Source organism: Magnolia sinica, chromosome 3, assembly GCF_029962835.1.
Source record: "Magnolia sinica isolate HGM2019 chromosome 3, MsV1, whole genome shotgun sequence".
Classification (NCBI taxonomy): domain Eukaryota; kingdom Viridiplantae; phylum Streptophyta; class Magnoliopsida; order Magnoliales; family Magnoliaceae; genus Magnolia; species Magnolia sinica.
This window is the reverse complement of record NC_080575.1, coordinates 39656367-39673628: the sequence shown is the minus strand read 5'-3', so window position 1 is coordinate 39673628 and position 17262 is coordinate 39656367. Positions and strand designations below refer to the sequence as shown.

General features: G+C 37.5%; 1 pseudogene; it reads right to left on the bottom strand.

Moving 5' to 3' along the window:
• The window catches only part of LOC131238862 (probable proline transporter 2), a 191683-nt pseudogene that overhangs the window by 82117 nt on the left and 92304 nt on the right, over positions 1-17262 (bottom strand).

The following is a 17262-nucleotide window of genomic DNA, read 5'->3' as shown; positions in this document are numbered from 1 at the left end:
CACAGCGATCCAATGGATGAAATTTTACGTGTACGGTTCATTTATAGTCCTCAGGCCACATATGGAGTTTTGAACTGATCAGATTGTGGGAACCCTATGATCTTGCATTCTGAACACTTTTCAGGCCACTTGAGCTTCAATTTCTCGATTTTCTTGGATCCTTGGCGTGCAAATCTGTCGATCTTGGTCTCCTAGGGTCCGTCGCTTGCCTTGGTGACTTCAGACCGTTAAATCCATGCTTTTAGTACCCTTTCCCAGTCCAGGCTCATGAATACGCCCTGCATCACAAACATGATTAAATCAGGCCGTTAAACAGTACTATGTTTGTAAATCCTGGCAATAACTGGTGTCTGATATGCAATATTCAACCCTCAACATGTACACATATTCAGGGTCTCCATTGGCCATGATCATTTTCTACACAAACCAATCACACCTCATTTTGAACTTGTTCTTATAGTAGAGATAGGATCTTGATCAGCATGGCTTAAAATGCATCCATCTCTCAATGCTTATACCATTATGGGACTAGTTAGGCCTGGGATATGGAAGAAGTTTCCTAACATGTAGGCTTCTCCCATTCTAAGAGCAGTGGGCTCCATTGGTTGTAGGTAGATTTCACTTCTTAATTATGCCGTTGAATGAGCCGGTAACTGTGATGTGAACAATCTTAAGGGAGGGTTTTTGTCTCCATTCCCCTCTTTTTTTACCTTTCATTCTATCTCTATCTCTATCTTGTGTTGTGGGCGGAGATGGTATCTACTGATGTGGAATATTGGTACTTTTTAGAGGGCTGGAATAGGGCACCAATGACTGCTCTGTCAATAGGGCCTTTAGCCCATTCGAGGAAGTCCTTGAATCTAAGATCATTAGTGGCTATGAGGTAGGCTGATTGAAGGTCTTTAAATTCGTACATTAAATAATGAATAGTCATTGTGAGATGTTGTTGAAGGGTTGAATAGATAGAACCTTAATGGGAGGAGTATCACTGTCAACGAGGCTCGGTCTAAGGGAAGCATCGTGGAAAATAAAGGTTGATTCCATAGTGGTTGGCACCATGATAGTGATGGTTATTTGGGGGGACGAGTTATAATCATAATGGCAGACATGAACATGGCTATGGTGGGTCAAATGGAGGATCTCTTACCACATGTGCGACAGTTATACTTCATATGCAATTAGAGGAGCTAGCTAAGTAGTAATACTAGTAGTAATAGATAAAAACTATGATTCGGTTTTCTTCATGTTATGTTGAATGATGTATGGAGGGGATGGGTTATCTTCTATTGTTATGATTTTGATCTCTTAATAAGGATAAGCATAACTACTTCTAAAAAAGCCAATAACGGTTATATATATCAATGTTTGGCCCACTAGGATCGTGAATGATAATATGCTCATATTTTCATTGTAACTCAGACTTTTAAATGGTTTAAATGTAGCTAGACAAAAGTTGACAACAAATGATAATTGGACCAAAATGCCACCTACATGACAAGAGGCTATGAGGTTTAGTTTGAAATGTAAGGTTTTTCTTAGAAGAGATAGGTTAATCACTTTGAATACGTTTGCATGATCACATTTGACATGTAATTTCTATACAACACATCCTATGTGTTGGACCTATGCCTTTGAGGATGTATCGGATCTATGTCCTTATAATAGTGCATGGTCTCACTTCATTGAAGATTACATGAACTACAATAGTTCGATGTTACCAAACTTAATGGACTGTATCTTTAAAGTATTGCTCATATTTTAAATATTTGAACAATATTGTTTAAATCTTAAGGTTTGCATGTATATGGATTTGAACATATCCGATTTGAGATTTTTTTCTTTTGTTTTTGTTTTTTTTTTTTTTTTAAAGTAAAACTATTCTAAAGTAACAGTAATGCATGTGGACCAAGTTAGCATTGGCTTAGTCATAGGCTACATTGATCGCTAGATTTCTTGGGAATCTGAATCAATTGAACCATTGATCTCAAGGTTTTAAGCACGTCGTGGAGCCCACCAATATTTGATCATTTTAAATTTAGAGACAGTACACTTGCCATATTTTACATGTTATATGCAAACCATACGTATGAAAAATCACATCATGTGGTTCCATTGATGATTGTGAAATTAATAGCGATTAGTACAAAAAAGAAGTCTTGATCTCTATAAAGATAGTAAATCACACAATACATGTATCTCTGGGAGTAAGCCCGCTGTATTGCAAACGAGAATTGCAGCATTGCGCCAAAGGAACTGAAAACTTTATCTTCTTTGCTTCCTTTAATCTTATAGTCTTTTGTTATGTCAGCCCTACCTTCATGGTTACATATATTATCGTTAATAAGAGTTGTTATCTAACATTAGGGAAGATTGTGATGGTTGATATATAATAAGGGGTTATTGCATGTGTGGACAACTCACTCCTCAAGACAAATATTCCCATATTTCTTGGAGATGGTCTTTTATATATAATATTTGTGTATGTGGTGGAGGTTGTCCATATGTGTTAATGCTTTTGCATTTTCATGATACATATTAGATAATCTTGTAAGTACTATGGTTTTATGGTCCTTTGGTTGTCAAATTTTGTGGTGTCAAAACCTCAATCTATGTCTTGCATAGTTCATTGTTATAAATGTTCAAGACATTGCATCACCACTCTAAGCACTTTACTTCAAGTCAAGAACGAAGAACTACTTCAAACAACTTCACGAAATGCAAGTACAAGCTACTACAGTAGAATGCAAGTACAAGCTACAACAGTAGAAGTGATCTTGTTCATGACTCAAGTCAGTGTACAACACAAGATGAATTGTTATTCAAGCTATAAAAGATCTCATGTTCAGTGCTACATCAAGTTCAGAGATCTCAAGCTTTACAATCTTCAAAGGTCATCTATCATCTGAAGATATGAAGTCCCAATGTTCATACCTCACTTTCAAGGTATGATTGATCTTAGATTGTCCTTAGGGTAAGTCATTTTGAATACATAATTCAATTGAATCATTTTATATGGAATTAGACTATTCTAAGACTAGTCCCGAACCTTTTTCGACTAGTCTTAGCACTGCCTCGACCAGTCCAAGAAATTTCAAGACCAGTCCTAAGTTGGTTGCAATTTTTCAGAATTTTTTGTTCGTTTATGACCAGTCCTGGACACTTTTCGACCAGTCGTGTAAACAGTGTCGACTCGTCCTACGACCAGTCCTGGTTTTATGACTCAAACTACAATAACCAATCTTTGAGTCCTACGACCAGTCATGGGTATGCTACGACAAGTTGTAGAGGGCCTACGACCAGTCGTAGACACCCTATGACCAGTCGTAGAATGATTTTATCTGATTGCACTCAAAAATTCAAAAATCTGTTTCTCCTACGACCAGTCATAGTGTCCTCAGGACCAGTCGTAGCTGAGTTTCTGCAACTATAAATAGAGCACAAATTTCAGAGATTGATAACTCAATTCAAGTAAAATCAAGGGATCACTCAGAGATAAGTTTGTGTTCATTTTAAGCTACTTTGTGCATAATTTATATTCTCTTTTGTTAGCTTTATTAATTTAATTTTGTTTCTACATTCCTATCTTAATTGAAAAAAAGAATTGTGATATTCCTTCTTCTTGGAATCAAAATCAAATATAGCTAGTCCAACTGGTTTAATTTAAAATCAATTAGAACCTATAACCATTTAAAAGTGAGTATTGGACTTTGAACTTGAACATTTGATCTTCTACTCCGATTGGTTCTTCCAAGCTGTAACAAAAGGAGAAATCCAGGTATTTTATATTTATGTAAATTTTTATTTTGGTTTTATTTAAGATTAAGCTAGAAAAATCTCATTGTGTTAGTTATCTGAGGAGAGCCAGAAAACTCAGAAGTGAGGATTTTTGAATTGTGTAAGCCCATTTCTAAAAAAACACAATTGTGACGGTTTTGGGTGAACCTGTGAAAACCTATTTTGTTAGTGAACGCTAATATCCCCTGTGTAAGGATATTAGGAGTGGAGTAGCAATCTGTGTGGTTGTTTTTTAACAGTTGGTGTACACAGAGGTGAACCACTATAACTCTTTGTGTTTTGTGGATGTGTGATTTATATTTTCTATCTTTGATCATTCAAATTTGTGGGATGTATATGTGAATATGAATGTTGTAATATTTACATTTCAAGCATTGTGGGGAATGTTCTAATAGTTTGGAATTTATTTCTTGCTATTTCATTTGTTTCCTTTCTGTTTGAGTTTTTGATATTCAATTTGTTTTAGAAATAAGGTTGTCCTGCCATAAACCTTTGGTTTGTATGGTGTAAGGTTGTCCTTAGAATAACATTGATATCAATCTCTCTTTTTGAGGTTGCTTTACATTCTTATATAGTGATTTATTAATAGTACTATCTTTTATTCATTTATATTCTGCTATTATTGCTTAAATTTGGCATTGTCCTATTCACCAACCCCCCTCTAGGACATGTAGCTTGGCCATTTCAAATATTTTCTTAGAAAGTGCACCATAGGAGCATACATTGAACATGCCACTAGTGTGCATGCATAAGGGACACATGTGTAAGACTCCAACCTTATAGTAAGTGTGGGGTTAAAATGTCAATATGTTCTCTCATAAAACTAGGCCCACCTTGTGTTGGATTGTAAATTGAATGGAATAGTTTATATTTTATTTTGGTAGTCCTCCAGGCCATCATATTCTTTTATGTTTATAAAGAAAAGAAAGGAGAGAGCTAACCATGCTACTTATATAGGGGTAAAATTATCTTAATTGAATGGTCAATACATCTAAATGATGCCTAAGATGTTCCATTTTTATAAGAAAAATAAATTCTAAATTAAAATATTTATTTTTAGAAATTAAATAAATATATTATATATGAAACCTTTCTTAAAGATACTGTCACGCCCCAGACTCGGTAACCGAATTCACAAGGAACCCGATGGCCGGTTCTGGCCGCAACAGCCTCCGTAGTACCCCATTCTCGGCTCCTGAAGCAAGTTCCGATCCTGGGATCCTACAAGGAGGATTTTCATAATAATATAACCATTTCCAATACGAGCATACCCAAGATCATAACAAGTAAATCTGAGAATAAAAAAGGCACAAATCACAAAATCCACTATGAATTTGAACTTTTACAAGCTTACATAAGGTCGAAAAGGACATACATAAGATGATAGAAGAAAGAAAGGAAGGATGCAATACTGGGTCCTCAAGCTCAGCTCTAATCCAAACTCTGCCACTGCGACACCTGCCTAGGATCTTCTGCACGCATCAATCGTACATAAGCTTATAGAAGCTTAGAGGGTGGTGTAAGTGTGTGATAATAATGCACAGAAGAATAATAGGAGATACAGGAAGGAGACATGCTCAATGAGAATATCACTAGCCTTACCAAGGCTTATCATGAATATGATGCAATGAGTACTGGACGCCATACCAAGGCAATGCATGAAGGGGCTTACATAACCAATACTAATGCGATGCAAGTAATGCCAGTGCTCATAACCAAACCATATGTCAAGTATATTTCCAATCATAAGGAAATCACCGGGGTCCATTACACTGCTGGATGACTGCCGCTCTACAGACCCCGCACAGTCAAACGAGCGTAAAAGACCTCACTACCCGCCTGTGGACAACCAATCACCAGCAAGGCCTGACGGTAGCGGACCCATTCACGAGCTGGTCAGACTCAGCCTAGCAATGCCCTCTTACATCAGGCGAGTAAGGCCACACCCCTATCCAACCGACTACACGACAGTGGGAGTCGCGGCCTAATGGTATAAGGCCCTCGTGCGCTCATATATTCCACCCGGTCACGGCGTTGGAGCAGATCCTTGGTACCATGGAAGTTTTGGGAATTTCACCCATGGGCATCCTATGCACCCAGTATGCTCAAGTAACATTTCCGGTGTCCAAACATGGCCATCCATGATGTATCTATGGAGGCTACAACCCTGATGAAGCAAGGGTGATAATGCTCATATTATGCAATGCCAGATGCATGAATCACACAATCAACTATGCATCAATTCCAAGCATCCAACATGCTCAAGAGGGAATATTACGTCCCTCGGGAAGACAGCATGCAATGCCCAATGGCACAATCATAACCACACACACAGTGTCATCCAAGCATACAATGATGCACATGGGCCATGAAGATGGGTCTAGGCGCATTATGCGGTGATATACAAAGTAAATTACATTCTTCCTATCCAAGAAGGAATCAAGACTAGGTACTTAGACGATATCCATAAGGAATCCCACCTCTAGTGGGGGCCCATTTACCTGGGGTAGCCTACGAGACTAAGCATACAACTACGGGTCTAAGTAATATAGAAATAAGCCTAGCAACTATCTAAGATAAGTATCCAATCACTTTTAAATACAACCGGACCTAGAGGGGTCCATAATGGGGACATTTAACCACCATTCCCCAAAAAGGCATATCTACCATGAACTATATGGATAAAAGGCCCAAGGCCTACATTTAAGATAAAAATAAAAGTAACCACATACATATATTCCTCATAATAGGCCATAAAAAGATATAATACCACTTTTAACAACATGGGCTCTAAGAGGAGAATTAAGGCCCAAGGCCCAATTCTCAATGGCCATAGAATCCATGCATTAAGTTGGACTTGGTGGGCAGCCCGCGTACACAATATACGACCCAAAAATAGGTTTAAGTTTGGATGAAATGGGCCCCACTACATCAGCCCAATAACTAGCAATTTAAGTAGGCAACCGAGGGCCCAATACTATCCTTACCCCAGCCCACAAGTCCATCAAAATGGTGGAAGTCGGCCCAATGTATGGTTGGGCCATGCTGGGATGTCCCTGCCCAATCTGGGCTCACTGGATGTCCCAAAATTCTGATCTTAAGATGGGGTCCTCATAAGATCACTAAAAGTGACCCAAAAGAATGCACTGATTAAGCCCAAAGATTATAAGAAAGCATAAGCAAGTAACACGTACACAAGTTCTCAATAAGGTGAGCCCCACAGCCAAATAAAGTTGTAACCATAAAATTGTACATCGAAGGCCCTTTGATAAACTTTTGGCCCGTTTGACTTCCTAGGCCTGCTAAGGTCCAGAAATTAGTTGAGTATGTGGAAATAATCTCATGAAGGCCAACTATACTCACTGGGGGACCCTACCAGATGGAGAGTGTGTATATATAATGAAAAGATCAAGTGGGCCTGCTACTGGATTGTGAGTCCAACAGCAACCTAAGGCAGAGAGTGCTTCCACAATCGGGTGATCCAAGGCTTGGACGGTCAGGACCAAACATGCATTAAGGTAGATTCCAGATACATGCACATTGAGCCTTAAATAAATGGCCTAAGGTCTATGGTGGGCCTTTAACCACCCATAGAGAAACCTATGAGCTTACCTTAGGATCACCCAGGAGGACATCCAACCTCAACTGGTTTCCAAGAGGTAGCTCGCCACTACCCATATAATGAAAGATCTAAGGCCTAAGCAATGTGTGGACTAGTAGGCCATACACCAAGCCCAACTCATAAGCCATATAGTGGGCCCTCAAGTAAGGTTTGGGCCCAACCACAAAGGTCGTAATTCCACATATTGTGGTGGGCTTCATGGGCAGCCCAGTAATTCATTTACACGGGCAAGTTTCACATTTAACACAAGTGAGTTGGGCTTCACTTTTGGCCTAAGTACAGGGTCAGTTTAATGGGCAGCCAAGGGCCCGACTTCTTGTATATCATTGCCCCTAAGCCCCTCACAATAGATAGGAGAGTATAGGCTCAAGATCAATGGGCCTATCCAAAAGAACCGAGTCCACAAGGCCTACTTGCTAACACAAACATGCATATACTATATCACATAATGGGCCCTAAAGAAATGGCCCAAAACAAAAGTCATCCAATTCATACATTATGGTAGGCTTGAGGGTAGCCCATAAACCCAAGAATACACATATGCAAGGCATATACTGACAGTGTGGGCCTTATCACATCAGCCCAAAGACTTAGCAAGGCCCTCCACACTTACATTTATGTGGGCCCCGCAAGTCAGCCCATAATTAAGCATTTCATGAGGGCATCACGGCTAATAAATACACACGGTCAGCCTGTAGACGGCCCGTTGGGCCCGTGAAACAATAAGGTCAAGCCCTACACAATCTTGGGCTCAAGAAATAGGTTTCCAGCCCATTGGGCCTATAAACTACCAAAAATCTGGTTAAGGCTAACCCACAACATCACCACAAAGGTGAGCCTTAAGAGCCACTAATTATGCCCAAAAATATCTAAGGAAATAAGGCAAGGAGTGTGTGCAATACTCCCTTAAATCTGGTGGGCCACAACAGCTCCAAAACAATCCACTATGGAGCAAATTTGGGCCCCTTGTTGGAATTCCAGCCCACCCACTTCCTGGGCCTGCTGGAATCCAGAAATTTATTTAATTTAGATGGGTTACTGGCCCACGGTTACCCACACATATCACAGTGGGTCCCACCGGATGAGAGGGGAATGCACAACACACATTAGAAGTGGGCCATGCCGCTGGAATACAGGCCCAACAACAGCCCAATGTAGGGGCGTCCCGTGGTGGGTAGTCCTACGGGCCTGAGTATCTGGCCCAAAAACTGACCCAAGTTTGTAGGCCACACCACGGTCAGTACAGGGGCCCGATGGCCATGAAAATTTACAAGATGGTCCTCCCATAGGTGGACCACGAATCTTCAAAATTTTGTGATTTTTGGACGGTCAGAAGTATTTTAATTAATTTAAACAATACAGACCATCAAGAAAATCTGGTGAATCAGGACACCTGAACGTGGTGAGCTAGTCCAGCACTTTTCACGGTGTACACAGGGCTCTATTGGCCCCAAAAATTTGTAGGTGAGTCCCACCATGGGTGGACCACCTCCCTGTAAATTTTCATGATTTTATGATACTCAAAAGTATTTAAATTAATTTAAATAATACAATCTATCCGGGGTGAAATATTGCTGGAATATAATTGTCCTCAATTTGAGCCATCCAATGGGTGGGTTCTGGGCCTCCAAAATTCCTGAAATTTGGACCCAAGGTCCCTCATCAAGCCTAAAATAAGGTAGGATCCATAAATATGGCCCACCTTCTTAGAAATTAATTTTTTTAATATTATTTTTATGGGACTATGCTGCTGGACTGCACAGCAGAAATTTCTGGCAGTCCAGTATGTTGGCCCACCCTTTTGGATGCCCAAATAGGATCCTTTGGCCCTGAAATTGTGTGGATAGGTCCTACCATATGTGGGACACCTCCCTACAAAAATTTAGGATTTTTGGGATAGTAGAAATATTTTATTTAACTCATGAAATTCATGGACAGCAAGGTCCAGATTTTTATTTTCCTGCTGCAGCAATGCTGCTATCCCTGACTTTAGCACCCCATTTGAGTGGGCCCAGGTCTATGTAAATTTGGAAAAATGCAAGACCAACCTTCCTATACAAGTATACAGTAAGGTGGGGTCCACAAAGGTGGCCCAACATTTCAAAATCAGGCTGATATTTATGAGTTTCCAGCAAACAGTGTAGCTGGACAGTCCAGAAAAATCTGGACCGTCCACCCTCCTTGGCCCACCCTTTTGGGTGATCAAATAGGGACATTTGAAGCTGAGGTTTAGCATAATTTTAGGTGGGGTCTATACCTCAAAGAGAAGTCTAAGAAATCAGGAAAAAGGAGACTACAAACAAGGCCTACAACACATACATTACAGCATAAAAAAATTTCAGCAATCTGGACAGCAACATGTTGCTGTCTAGATCAGCCCAAAAATTTAATAAATGGGAAATAAATCATAGATTCCACAAGGTGGGGTCCACCCTGATGTGTCACACAACTCCTAGGCCCAGCCCCTCCCCAAGAAAATTCATAAAATCAGGCCCAAAGGCTGTCCAAATCAAGCAGCAAAACTAGGCAGTACAGTTGGGCCTGGGTGTCCAACAACTTGGGCCTGGATGTCCCAAAAATTTAAAAATTCTGGTTGCATGGCACATCAGGTGGGCCACATAATCATTACATCTAAACCATAGAAAGTGGAGAAGAGAGGAATAAAGGAAATCTCATCAAGATGGGGTCCATGGAGAATGGCCCCATCAAGATCACATGCATGCAAGTGATGGCCTAAAAGACCTTATCCAAGGAGTGGTGGACCTTCACCATTGATGTGGTGAGTCCTACACTCTACATATGAAGCAACAAAAGATCTATGAAAAATAAGAACCATGCAATCTATCCTACATGCTCACCCACTTGTTGGATCTTCAAGATTCTTCAACCACCATGCTCCTTAAGCTTCAAGGAAGAAGGTTCAATGGTGATGATGAATCTTTGATGGTTAGATCTAGGGGTAAAGAAGAGGAAAGATGGCTGGAAAAGTTCAGCAATGGAGGACATTGGAGAGCATTTGCAAGGAGAAGAGAAAAATGAAGAAATGGAGAGGGAGATGAGAGAGTTTCTAAGGTTGAAATGATTGCTTTCTTAGAAAAAGATGATTTTTGAAAAGAGAAAATAATCATTGCTCATGGGATAGGGTGGCTCATCATTGCCTAGAGAAGCTAATCTCATCATGGTTTTTTTGAGAAAAGAAGCCATCATTGCTAGGCTAAAGGTGGCTTACATGGGGAATAGTGCACATGGGGAAATGTGCAATCAGGTGGGTCCCACCAAAAATGCAATCAACGGTCCAAATAATGTGCGGCCCATAACTTTTGATGGACACGCCGGATTTACGCATGAGACACGACGCTGGAACCGCGGCGATGATGCAGTCGCAATGGCATAGGTCTTGGGTCAATCCGAGTCGGGTCTACGTGACCAAACTCGAGGGTGACCGCAATCACTATCCAAAGGTCGCGGGACGCCGAAATTTGACCGGTAGGACCGCGGGACCAAAATACATGAGATACATATTCACACACACACATGCACACATGCGAACTCGGGTCAGGTCTCACAGATACCCATATGCATTAATGGTAACAAGAGATGTTTTATCCATAGGAACTTGGGTCCAAATCTCCATGAAGGCATTGAGTAACACCATTCGCACATGGTATAAGGTCAAGTTCATTCATGGTAAAGTGACTATTGTTTATAAATGAGTATGTGGATGTCCTAAAGATACAAAAGTCTCTCTATGAGAAGGACACGATATCCCTTCAAGTCTTATATATATTGGATGTTATATTTTAAAAATAAAAGAACATCCCCTAATCAATTCATCCATGCATGGCCTTGCACTTTTATCTCTGCCATCTTGCTCTTATTCTTTTGAAATCATTTTTGTGAGGCATATTAATGCCAATATTTGAAGATTTGTTCAACACATCGAGTTGTAAATCTTCATATTGAATTACAAATTGCGAGTTCATTGTATCTTGAAGAGAATTTGTTATTTTCTTGTTTTGTACTTGTTGGAATATTCAAAAAAGGGCAGTAGATATTTCTTAAGATATTGACTATTGAGTCAAGATTTGGACCCTATAAATATACTATTTTTATTTCAAGCTTCTTTATTTTCTCGATTGTTTACTATTTTATTTTTTAATAATCAAGATATATTTATTCTTTAGTTGAAATAAAGCAATTCATTCCATTCGAGTTATGAATCATGACTTTGCATAACTAGATCATTTTGATGATCAATTTTTTTCAAGGTAGTAAAATAAGTTCATTTTCTTTTTGTTAACTTTTAAGTTGTCCTACATCCTAAATAACAAATTTTCTTCTCTACTTGGGCCAAAAGATGCCGATTTAGTAAAAGTCAAGGTGGAGCAGAAGAAAAGAAAGGAGGTCTCATGTATAAAATGTCGTATCATTAATGCCCTCCCTTTGTTTTAATTTATATCATATAATATACAATGCCAAAGAACCGTGAACAAATTTAGATAAAAATTATAAAATCTAAGAAGATAATGCTATTTTCTTATATCCATAACTATGTTCATTTTAATTTAAAGAATGATCACTTAGTTCTCTCCTAAGTAAGTGAACTGCAAAACTTGGTGGACAATTTGAAGATTGATTGTATAGATCTTTCTGACAAATTATTAATCTATGTAGTAATTTCAAAATTATTCCCATTAAATTATAAAAAGAAAGTGAAACATTATGAAAGAAATACATTCTTAAAGGTATTCAATGATATGTTTGTATATAAGAAGAGTTCAAAAACAGACATAAAAGATAAGATACTTTGAAAAACTATTAAAAATAAATCTAGTGGAAGAAGACAAGCCCAAATCCTAGAACTATAAATCCATACCTTTAAAGAAAGATACAAAGTTTAAGAAAATGACAAAAAGAATGGAAAGTATCGATTATGTAACAAGCTAGGATATTATATGAAAAAATGCCAACATAAGAAGTAGGAATTGAAGGCTCTAATGAACATGATAAAATAGTGGTTTGTAGTAATGGAGAGTGAAACCGACATGGTGGAATCCGATGATAGATGGTGGTTTAACACTGGTGCAACCATTTACATATTGAACTGTTGAAACATCTTCAAAACCTATGAGGTCATTCCCAATGGATTAATAGTGAAGATGGGTAATAATATTTGAGTGAAGGTTGTTAAAAAAGATTGGTAATAGATGTATTGCATATACTTGACATGTTTGAAAAGGTAGTATTAGGTGTTCTTTTTAATAAGAGAAAATTTAGAGTAGTATAGAAGTCTGACAAGTTGGTGATCGAAAAGAATGGACTCTTTGTAGGAAAATGATATTCTTGTAACAATATGATTAAACTAAAAATTAATAATATAATAATGTTCCCATTTATGTGGTAGATTTTGTATATTTGTGGCAAGTTAGGCTAGATTATATTAATTATCATTCAATGAAAAAATGATAAACTTAAAACTTAAATCAAAGCATAAAATTAAAATAGAAGGGACATATGATGTATGCGCCCATTTAAAAATAACCAGAAAACTCTTTTTAAGTGGCATTAGAAAATTGCAACCCTTAGAGTTAATTCATTTTGATATTTGTGAATAAATAATACCTTAATTCATGGTGAGAAAATGCATTTTATGACATTTATCAATGATTTCACTAGATTTTTCTATTTTTACTTAATTAAATATAAAGATGAAGATTTTGAAATATTTGAGCTTTATAAGGTTAAACTACAAAATTAGTTAGATCTAAACATTAAGCATTTAAGCACTTAAAAGTAATAAAATGAGGTGAGTACTCTTCTAATAAATTCAATGATTTCTGTGAATTGAATGGTATAATGCATGAATTAGTGGCCTCTTATACACCTGAAGAAAATGGCCTGGTAGAAAATAGAAATAAAACTTTAGTTACAGTGATTAAGTGTATTATATCAAAATTTGAATTGCCATTGAGTTTGTAGAGGAAAGCATTGTTAATCACAAACCATATTTTAAATGCTATCTCACACAAAAATTAGACGCCTCCTCATATGAATCGTAAAAAAAGAAGAAATCTAATCTTCATTACTTCAAAGTATGGAAAAGTATAGAAAAAGTTAATATAATTGATTTTAAGAGATCGAATTCAAATCCTAGAGGAAACAAGTGTGCCTTTGTGAGCTATGGGATCCATATCACATATATAGATTTCTAATTCTTAAAGAATTTACCTATACCGATAAAAACATAATTATAGAGACTAGAGATGCTATAGTTTTGTAAAAATATAGTATAAATATAGTATATAAGGACTATATGATTGATAGTATAAAAATTTAAATTGATGGAAATGAAGTGTAACCTATGAATAAAATTTTCACTGGGGGGAGGGGGGATTTGTTATAAATACAAAGTTCGTTTAGAAGGAAATGAGCAAGAAGATACAAACATAGAAAAGAAATATTTTTAACCTAAATTTCTATCTATTTCTTATAGAACTAAATAGAAATGAAATAATAAAGGAGATCTATTTACTATTAACTTTTGAAAGTGACGATTTAATACTAAGTAAAGCTCACCCATATCTTGATGCACAATTTTGGTGGAAAAATATTGAAAATGAAATGGATTCTATAGATTCCAATAACACTTGGTATTTGGTCAATCTTCTGCATATTTCAAAATATAAAAAATATAAGTAAATTTTTAAAAGAAAACTCAATTATGATGAAACCATACATAAGTTTAAAACTCGGCTAATGGCCAAAGACTTTAGACAAAAGGAAGGTATTGAATTTTTTAACATATATACTCATGTTATCCATATATCTACCATTATAACATTTATTGCTCTTGTTGTAATTTACTATATGATAATCCAGCAAATGAATATCAAGATGTCATTCTTAAAAGGTGGTGTAGATGAAGAAGTCTATATGGAGCACCCTAATGGATTTATTCAACCTGAGTAAGAGAAAAAATTTTGTAAACTGATTAATTATTTTTATGCAGTCAAGTAACCTTTTAGGTTATGGAACGAGAAGTTTGATTAGTAGTACAATTTAATGATTTTAGAGTAAACTAAGTAGATAAGTCCACTTACAATATAAGATTAAATAATCATTTACTTGCATATTGATAATATATTAATATTTGGACCAAATATGAATAATGTGAAAGAAACTAAAAGTTTATAAGTACCAAATTTGATATGAAGGACATGTAAGCCAATAGAATATTAAGAATTAAGATTCATAATTATGATGATGGAGTAGCCGTAACAAAAATTAGAAAAAAGTATTAAAGAAGTTTGATCACTATGATCATAATTTGGTTTTAGTCCCATTTGATTCAAGAATTGAATTGGTTAAAAATACTAGTAAATGTAAAGCAGAATAGGAACATGCTAGAGTTATCGGAAGTTTAATATATATGATGAATTGCACTAGACTTAATATAGTATTCATAATAGGAATGGCAAGAAGGTATACTAACAATCTAATATAAGAACATTGGGATGTAGTTTTTAGGCTTACGAAGTATCTGAAAGCCATGTACATTTATCTCTATTAGTGCATTTATTTATGCACATTATTTGTTCATCACATGTGTTTGTGTTAAGGAGTCGGTTGAGCCCTTCGAAGATGAAGACCAAAGACACATTACAACTGAAGCATCAAGTGAAGAAAATGTAAATGAGGTACCTTGGTAACCCTGACCTTGACCCAAAATAACCCTTGAGCTTCTAGACGATCATGGCCTAATAGGTAAACCTTTGATTGATCATCCACTAACCTTAAGAGCCCTAATTGAACATGCTTAGATAGGCTATAGAGGTTCCAAGTGGCTGAAAAATAAACTGCTCAAAACCAGCCAACTCAAATTGAATTCGATTGATCGATCGATCGAGCAATCCTCGCGCAATCGGACTCGATCGATTGAACTCTGCCAAATATGTCCAACGAGTTCTTTGGACTAATTCGGTTGGTTTCAATCGATCGATGGCCCTTAGTCAATTGATTGATGGTTCTATTTTTTTACCTGTTTTATGACCATTGGAACTAGATTTCTTTATATAGAGCATATAATCTTTGGGCATTTATATGCATGGGTTTTTAGTGTAATAGAAGAATATTAGATTTTCCATTCATATCCCAAATTCCTAGCCTCTATGTTCATGATATTTAAGTCACATTCCTTGTAATTCAACACTTGAAAGAGGATTCCAACCTCATTAAAGAATATGAACTTGATATCCACCTTTTATTAGATATTAGACTTGAACCCATAATAAAATATTTGTCTAAATCTTTTAGAGGACCCATCTAAGTAATTCCTTTAAGAATTAAAATATTTTCATGTATTATAAGAGATTCTCCCAACCTCCCATCACTTTGGTCACCTTAATGGAGAATTGCATGCAAAGTGTTTGATCTTTGAGTTGAAGAATTGGCAAAGTGTTGACATCAACGATCATGGTAGCAAAAGAGGAACTAATTGAAGCATGGGAGAGCATCAATCAAGTAACCCAAGAAGGCATGTTAATGGGGCTTAACTTGACAAGTAAGTATTAATTATTTAGTCCATACTCTCTTTTCTTATGTAGGATTAAGAGGGTAAGAGTTTGTGACCCAAACTCGATAGGTTCTTATGTAAAACCTAGGCTCTTGTGTAGGTCTGAATTCTTCGAATATGGGTGTGTATGTGTTAGTCTCTGTGGGAAGCTCCGGCAGGAGTAAATGTTAGTCATTGGACTAGGATTGGGGTTGTTTGTTAGCCGATAAAAACTTATGCAGGCTTTAAATGTTAGAGGTAACCTAATTTATAAACATCTGGTAGTGAATATCAGTACACTTTAGGAGAGAGTCCATCTATCAGTAGTGGAGTAGAAAACCTGTAAGGCCCGTATCCTAGTTCGTACCGTTCCTTAGGCTTACGCGATCCTCCTCGTCAAATTTTGATGACCCGCGACCTGTACACAGCATTTGCATGCAACCCTAAGTCGCATCCCATAAATCTGAGTCGGCTTGACTCGAAACTTGTACCCTAGCGACCGCGCCGTCATTGCGGTTCCAATGCCACGACTTGCGAACCAATGCGATACCTACGCTAAGAGTTGTGGGCCTATGTATATTTCAAGAAACGTCGTGCATTGTGAATCCCAAGAGAATCTCTACTCAATCTATCATATCAATCAATCAAGTACAAGTCAAGTACAACTCATACGTAGACCATCCCTCTCTTACCAACAAGACATGGCACCCACCCCTCTCTCACCCAAAAGTCAACACAACCCATACCTCTCGTGTCATTCTTCTTACACACTCATTCCTCTCATCCCATCCCTCTTACAGAACACCACTCCTCTCTCATTTCACTCCATCCCATCTCATTTCTCCACCTAAATCCCAAGCAACCAAGAGAGAAAAATTCTAAGGAGAGGAAAGAGCCAAGTGTGTGGCCCACTTCCTACCCCTAATCTCTCATCTTAACCCTTCAATCTTCATCATCCTTCATGAAAGAAGAAGCCAAGGAGCTTAGCATTCCAAGAAACCAAGAAGAAGTGTAATCGGTGGGTGTTTATAGGACTAGGTTTGTGATTTTGATAATGGGCCAAGTGGGGCCTACCGATTGATGGTATGGATCTCACTTTGGACCCAAGGTGTGGCCAATGGCCCACCATGATTCATATGTTTATTCCATGAGGGGTCTATTCTCCATGGACCCCACCATGAATTTTATTTATTATCCATCTTGTAGTGGCCATCTAGGCCTTGATCTTTGTGGTGGGGATAGGGTTTTCCACAAAAAAAATTTGATTGAGGCCCACCTATTTTGGGACATCCAC